The following is an 8,564-nucleotide window of genomic DNA, read 5'->3' as shown; positions in this document are numbered from 1 at the left end:
AGCTAGACTAGTGTGTAAGGGATATGCTCAAGAAGAAGGAGAAGACTATGGAGAAACCTTTTCTCCAGTAGCTAGATTGGAAGGAGTTCGTATGCATCTTGCATATGCAGCCTTCAAGGGATTCAAAGTATATCAAATGGATGTAAAATTTGCATTTTTGAATGGAATACTTGAAGAGGAGATGTATATAGAGAAACCAGATGGGTTTGCCCTATTAGAAGATAGTGATGTGGTGTGTAGGCTACATAAAGCCTTGTATGGATTGAAGCAGGCACCTAAAGCATGGTATGAATGCTTACACTCCCATCTTGTGAAGATTAAATTTGAAAGAACAAGTGAAGATAGCAATATCTATTTGAAGTCAAAAGGAGATTAGATTCTGATTTGTGAAGTATTTGTTGATGACATAATTTTTGGTGGAGATGACAAGATGAGTCATGATTTTGCAGATGAGATGAAGAAGGAATTTGAGATGTCACTTATAGGGGAGATTAAGTTCTTCATTGGACTACAGATTCAACGAATGAAAGATGGTATCTTTATCACTCAGTCTAAGTATGTCAAAGAGGTGTTGAAGACCTTTGGCATGGAAGACAACAAACTGGTTGGTACACCGATGGTGACCAGTTGTAAATTGTCAAAAGAGGATGACTTAGTGTTGGTGAATGAGAATGAATACCGATCAATGACTGGTAAGTTTCACTATGTAGTACATAACAGATCAGACATTGCACATGCAGTGGGCATTATTGCACGGTTCTAGAAAAGTCCAAGAGAATCACACTTGGTAGCAGTCAACAGAATTCTTAGACATCTTAAGGGAACTATTGATTATGGATTGTGGTATCCATACAGTAATGATTTCAACCTCAAAGTGTTTACAAATGCTGATTGGGCTGATAATGTGGATGACCGGAAGAGCACAACCAGTGGTGCATTCTTTCTTGGTGGTAGACTAGTCTCATGGATGAGTAAGAAGTAGAGTTGTATCTCTTAGTCTACAGTAGAAGCGGAATATGTTGTAGCATTTATGAACTACACTCAGACAATTTGGATGAAGCATGTATTAAGTGGTTTCAAAGTTCTTGTATCTGAACCAGTAAGTATATTTTGTGACAACACAAGTGCAATTAATATTTCTGAGAATCTAGTTTTACATGCTAGAACCAAGCACTTCGAGCTCAAGTATCATATATTGAGGGAGAAGGTTCAGAACAAATAATTTGTATTGGAACATGTTTCCAGTAAGGAGCAGTTAGCAGACATATTCACCAAGCCTCTACCGAAGGTTCCATTTACCTATTTAAGAGGTGAATTAGGGGTGTTGCCACTTCAAGAGGTGAAATAAAGGTGTGTGCTCCACATCAGTCAGGTATTGCATTGATAAATCTTTTTCAGGATTGGTGTGTTGAAGGATGCTACTCCTTAGGGGGAGGAACATAGTGGAACATATGGGCTTGTGCCTCCACTTTGGCATTGTTGTGAAAGGGGGAGAAGATGTGAAGCGAAGAAGATATCTGCAGTATTGGGGAGAAGATGTGAAGCAGAGAGATATCTTTGTATATTGCCATCAACGCCAAAGGGGGAGATTGTTGGCATATGTGTAGAGCTTGATGACATGATGATATTGTATGTTGCCATTGATGTCAATATGCTAAAGTATGAACTGGTATATTGAAGTAAGCAAAATGGCAAGAGAACCAGTATGATATTGTGAACCGGTATATGTGAGAACCGGTATGATATTGTGAACCAGTATATGGGAATTTTTGTATCGGGGTTTCATTTGGCATGACTACCGGTTGGTAGTCTCAGCTTCATGGTTTCTGGTTGATGCATTCCAAGTCTGTGTGATTTAATCGATGACATCTTGTGATGAAGTTAGCATTATAATGAAGATCAGATCATGTTGCCACATCATCCTTGTGCGTGTGAAGGACTTCCTTGAGGATCTTGCATGTAGCTTGATCCTTTCTACCTCAAGAATGTGTGAAGTCTCTATAAATGGTGGAGAGTGTGTGATGGGTTATCAACTTCATGAAGCGGAAAAGAATGAACGTTGGAGAATGTCTTGAGATTTGTTCAAGACTGTTGTGTTCAATGCAGCATGATTAATGGTCAAGATTGAACTATCTAAATTGTTAAACCTAAATGTTTAGGGTTTAGGGTTTATGCTACTAACTTATCTGTTTTCTATAAGGTTGATGATGTTTTTCATTTTGAAGTTGTTGGAAAATGTTATGTGTGTATCCAAGTGAAGAGATACTTGATTCTTGCCAGATCGGAGAAGTGTGTTGATACCTACAAGGTGTGATTGTAGAAGAATAGGAGCTAAAGTGGATCTACCTTGGCATTGAGTGTTGTTATCAGATCAGTGTATTACCTATTGACTTCTAACCATTTCAGCAGTTGGAAAATCCCCTAACTAGGTAGCTTTAATAGGCTTTTGTGTAAATCCTTTAATAGGGAGACTCAATTCAATGAGTTCTTCAAATCCTCTTGCGAGGTAACTTTTAACAGGGTTCTAACCTTTAACTGGGTATTTAGCCATCCCTTAACTGGGTGATCCCTAGAAAGATCAGTTCCTAGCAGAACCTATTATAAAAAGTCTTTAACCGGACTAGGCTCCTAATAGAGCGGACTTCAAAAGAGTTCAAAGAATAGCTTGTGGGTATTCATCCCCATCATGGTTTTTCCCAGTTGCGTTTCCACGTGAAAAATCAGTGTGTCATGTGTGATGTTTTTTATGTGATGCTTTAATATTTTTTGTCAAGTGGTAAAGCATGTTGAACCGTCAGTCATTATATTTCTGATGATATATTACCTGTTTATGCATATGGGTGAAGTGGAAATGAGATATTAGATTGTGTGGAGATCTAAGTGTTTACTAGTTTATGTCTTTCATACTCTCACTGTGTTTTACCAGTAATGCCCTGATTTAGACCGGTGTTACTATTTACTAGCTAAGTGCAGTCTTTGCAGTCATATTGGTTCAGGGAAATTTTTCTTTTGTCTATATTGATTCACCCCCCCTCTTAGTATTGGTTTGGTACTAACTATTCATCATTATTCATCAGTAGTGCCTGCCGGTGTCGGTAGATGATGTTAGTTGCTAGTGTAACCTATGAACCATGTTACCAGTTGGTTACCATCAATGACAACATCAACTATTCTCATCTGAGTGTATAATGCCAACAGATCTTAGATTTCCTCTTCTATTTGTGACAATTATGAAATATGAAACCATAAAGAACAATACAAATAGTAACACAAAATATACATGAAAAACCAAAGAAGGGAAAAACCATGGTGAGAATCACACTTACAATATGAATAACTAATTACAATGGTTTAGGCTCAAGGAAAGGGTAGCTCACTGCACCCAATTTAACTTCCAGGACTAAGGAACATAACCTTATGGTAAGATATAAGGGACTTTCATTACTAAGATGCATAATCTCATAACAAAATACAAAGAACTTGCATTACTAAAGTGCACTACTTTAGGGAAAGATATAGAGATTGCACAAGTTGCCAAAAGGATTCACGGTCTTCCAATGGGTATAGATAAATGGTGAATTAAAATTAATGAGATCTCTCAATCATGAAATTGTCCTTGAACCATTGTGTCATGACAAACATATCTCACTTCATTCATTATCTCAAAACATTGTCACATTAAAGATATGATCATCAAAGCTCATCACAAATTGAAATTTTCACTTCTTCTATAATGCTCCACTTGTTGCTCTTTTGTTTTTTTTCTTCTCGATGTGGATTTGGCTATGAGCCTATGATTGTGTCATTTCACTATAGGGTGTAAACCATTATGCAAGGTACTTTGCTATTATTTTGGATGTTGCATTTGATTTCAATGTGAGACCTTGAGTGCATAGCTTATGTTTGATTGGATATATGTTATGTGTTCATGTTGGACCAGTGATGTTCTAGATTGATTCATGATGGTCCTGATTGTGCTACTACTTTGGGATCTATGCTTTCTTATTGTTTGTAGTTGTGAGGGCCATTGTGCTATTGATTACTTCTTATCTAATTTCAGTACTAGTTTCATTGGGGATTGTTATCATAGTTATGATGTTAATCTGGTTGGGTGATTTAAAAATAATAAATCATATTTTATGTTATTGTATTTCTTTCAAGAGAGTAAATTCTTAACATTATATTGGTTTGATGATACTACTCTTGTAATAACTTTGGAGACAAAGAAAATGAGTGCAAAAGTAGGATGGTATGGAATGGATATGTGAATACAAACAATGGTAGAAACATTCACTCATTCAATTGATATTGTTATGCATGCAACAAGTTTGGGAAAAATACTTTTGTATACAATTCTAATGTCAAAAGAAGTGGAAATGGTCTGCAACAAGGTGAAACTTGCTATAACTACAATAAACCAGGACAAATTGCTAGGTTTTACAATGGAAGAATGAGAAGAATATTGGCTTTGTAAATAAGATTGATAGTAATGAAGAAAAAGAAAAGCTAAAGATGACATGGGTGAATAAATTAGATAAGAAGATTGAAGACAAGATTGACGATGGGTCTATACCTACTGATGGTGCAAATAACTCTTCTAATAACTAGACAATAAGCACTCTCTAAAGGGGAGAAGTAATTGAAGACATAATGAACCCCATTGTGATTTGGATGTTGAGTTGTTTTCAACATGACAAAGTTCATGAGAGTATTTACAAATATTTTTAGATGTTTGTGGAAATTTGTAGTGTTGTTTGTAGATTCTTATGAAATAAAGTATCAACTTTTTGAGTTACAATAGTACAATTCATTCATGTCAAGAAAACCCTAAGTAGTTAGATGCAATAGATAAATTAGCTTTTTGGTTCATTTCAATCACTTGTGATCTTGTGAATTTTAAGAGCTCTTTGGTGTGAATGAATTTATTGTGTAGAAATTGCATTTGAAGGTTTTTAGTTTGTCTGTGAAAGTAAAATATGGCTACACCCATCATTGTTGATCCTGAATGGAAGCCACAACCTATTTTCAAGCCTTATGCTTATGTGGTGACAATAAAAGACAAGGAAAGAGCATTTTCAAGAATTTAAATTAATGTGGTTCATATAAAGGATGTGAGGGCATACATTCATGCACCTATTGTAGAGATTAGTCGCATGAAATTTCATGATGTATGGAATAAGCTTACCGAAGCTGACTTAACAATATTCAAGGAGTACAAGATGATTTTAGAGATGGGTTTGAATATTTGGAAGGAATTTCATACTTTTAGCTATAATGAAGCATGTTTTTGAATCATTCTAAGTTAGATTCAAGATGATGTGATTTATTTGGACCAGCAATACAAAATTACAAAGGATTCCATTTGGGCATTGACTAGTTGATGTTCCAATGATACTCTTTTGGTGAATAAGATGATTAAAAATGATATTCTTATGTAGCTTACTAGTTTGATTTATGATGAAAGAGCTATGATTGTGGAAGACATTGTTGATCTAGGAGTATGGTATGTAACAAAGTGTTTGGTGAAAAAATTCTACTTCCAAAAGTGTGAGGGTTCTACCACCATGATAGCAATTCACACCATACATCAAATGGTGGTTGCTAGAGAAATATTTGACCTCAATGAACTTTTGAGGAAACAAATTTTGGAGAAATTGAAGAGAACAACGAAGAGAAAATATCAGTTCATGTATGGATCCTTGATTATTTTTTTGGCTTTCATATTCATGAATGAAGTTCCAGGGATTAAGGATAAGGTGTGGGACAAGTTTTCCCTGATTGTGGTTGAAATTAGATAGCAAATTAGGTCTTTTGGGACAAATGGAGATGTGAAAAACACCCAATATTTAGGGTGGTTCAAAAAATTTTAGGGTAAAATGCGAGAAAGGGAGAGATTTACAACAAATATGGTCCAGAAGTATAAAGATGTATTTAAATTCCTAGTAAGTAGAGAACATTGTTATATTGAGGCTATTGAGACAAGAAATACTTGGGTAATGGAGTTACCCTATGAATTTTTAGTAAAAGAAGTTGAAAGGCATATTGCTACAATATTGAAGATGTCTATTAATCCCAATTAGCCTAGGTTTGGGATTGTAAAAGAGATCTTTTCTAAACTGAAGCAAGAGAAATTTGATAAAGGGCATGAGAAAAGGATGGAGAAATTATACCAAAATAATGGTCTATGCCCTGTATCTGAAGTTTTTGGAGTGATTCTGATTAAGGGTTCTTCTATGCATCCATACAGGAGGACTAGGTTTGTTTTTTCCTCTCCTCCAGTGAAGATAGGTTCCTTCAAAACCTTTTCTAGTTTACAACAACTGAGAAGAATGGAACAATGTATAAAAAAATGGTAACAAGGGAGAAGGAAGGTCTGGAGCCAAAACTTGAAGAAGTTGAAAGAGATAGCATTAATTAAGAAGTTTAGAAGGGATAGTTTGTTATCCAAATGAGAACCAAATGGACTAATGTTGAAGAAGAAGAAGAAAAATAAGATACAGTGTCTTTAAGAATAAAGAGTGTGGAGTTTATTTGCCCATGTTGTATTTTGATAGGTTTGTGTGTGCCTGCCACGTATTGAAACAACATGCATTCTCGGTGCATCTTTAATTTCCTTGTTGAAGGGTCATGTTCATCTTATGCGTGTAATTCTTTCTTTTTGAATCCATGAAGTTGATCCCATGGTGCCATTGTGACATGTGGAAGCTCCCTGGAGGTTACAAGATCACAATTTTGTCAAGGCCCAAATCCTTCTACCATGTGTCTTTTGGAGCAACAGTCTAAAGGCTTCACACATTCGGTTAGTAGGGGAAGTGTCATCGGAAGTTGTTAACCATTTTTGGGACTGTATTCCAGATATTTGAAAGGGGCCATTGCAAGAGAACCATGGGGATCCATTTGATCCAGATAACAAAATATTTGATGCAATCTTGCTAGGGGTCGAGAACAATTTTGCCTACATGTTTGGATGTTTCCATGATTTCCTAAGGAAGTGCCATCGATGTCTTTAAAAGATGCTTTTCTTTTTTTTCAGTTCTGGGCCATTAGGTCCTTATCAATAACAAGTGCAATGTTGGTTTTGCAAAAGGTTTAGAGCTTCTAGTTTACTAAGAAAGATATAGACAAGTTTTCTAGGCAAGAATTGAGCCTCTAATATTTTATTGTAATTCTAGAGTAGTATAATCGAACTATCCCTATGGCCTCTAAGATTAGCTTATTCATTGTGCATTGATAGTTTTTGTGCATCTTTGAAATTCTATCTTAACTTTAGCAATATAAGCTTAAGATTCTACTGATTAAATCATGTTCTTATATTCTTTATCTAGTAGATTCAAGGTGTATATTGAGTTATTTTAAAGAGATCTTTGTATGTACCTTGCTTAGTGTTTAGGGCATGGAAATTATTGAATGGGCCTTAGAATGATATGCATTTAAAATTCTCTGTACACTTAGTTTGATAGAAAAATTGATTTGGTGCATCGCTTTAGAATAGATTTATTTTCATGTTTCTATCTTCCCCTTTTCTCCCCCCAAATGAATGAAGATTCGGCTTCTAAAATACCGGAGGTTACTCAGTGGAAACATGCAGGTCCCTTATCACTGAGTTTTCCATGAGGTTGTTTTCTTAGGAGAAATTATAGTGATCAACAAAGAGAACATTGCTCTCTTTAGTAGAGAATCCTACAAAGAAGAGAAAAGAGGTAAGCAAGAAAGAGGAACATAAGAATAAAGTTGAAGATGATCTAAATTATCAACCTTTAAATCTTGACAACTTGGTGAAAGTAGTATGTGAGCATGAATAATTGGAGCTATCTACTAAGTTGTATTTGGATGCACCTTTGATAAACAAGGAGAAGATTGCGAAGGTGGTAATCAAGTATTTGATTAGCTTTAATAAACTTTTGGGTGACATTGAACATAAAATATGCAAGGATATTTTGGAAGTGTTGAAAAAGAAGAGAAAGACTATAGTGACGAACTCCAATATGAGGACATAAGAACTAGACATGGTACGAAGCATATTGTCAAAGGAAGAGAAAACAAGAATTAAATAGGACCTAAACATAATAATATAGACAAAAGAAAGATTGAACTTATTAATGGGAGGAGATCTAGAAGATATTAAAAGAATAGAAAAAAGGCAAGAGATGAAGCTAAGGAGCTTGTTGAACAGCAAAAGAGTACATTGTCTTTACCTTTGGGAAAGACAAACATATGATTTGGTACAAGAGAGACAAACAATAAGTCAGATATAGAAAGAATAATTGAGGTGAAAAAGAGTTACAATGTTCATTTAGATATTTATCTAGATGATCAGATGAATACAAAACAAAATGTAATGGATGTTGTTGAAGAGATTTTGGAAGACACTAGGTAAGAAGAAAAGAAAGAGAATTTGGAGAAGGAGAAAAAAGAAGAAATAATTTAAGAGAATAGAAGAAAAGGAGGAAGAGAAGGTAGAAGATAGGATAGAAGAAAAGACATAAGGAAAGAATGAGATTCATGTGAAGGAGAAGGAGGAGGAGGAGGAGGAGGAGAAGACTATAGAAGGTGAAAAGATAAGG

This window comes from Cryptomeria japonica, chromosome 6, assembly GCF_030272615.1.
Source record: "Cryptomeria japonica chromosome 6, Sugi_1.0, whole genome shotgun sequence".
NCBI classification, from domain to species: domain Eukaryota; kingdom Viridiplantae; phylum Streptophyta; class Pinopsida; order Cupressales; family Cupressaceae; genus Cryptomeria; species Cryptomeria japonica.
Note: the sequence above shows the minus strand (reverse complement) of the source record.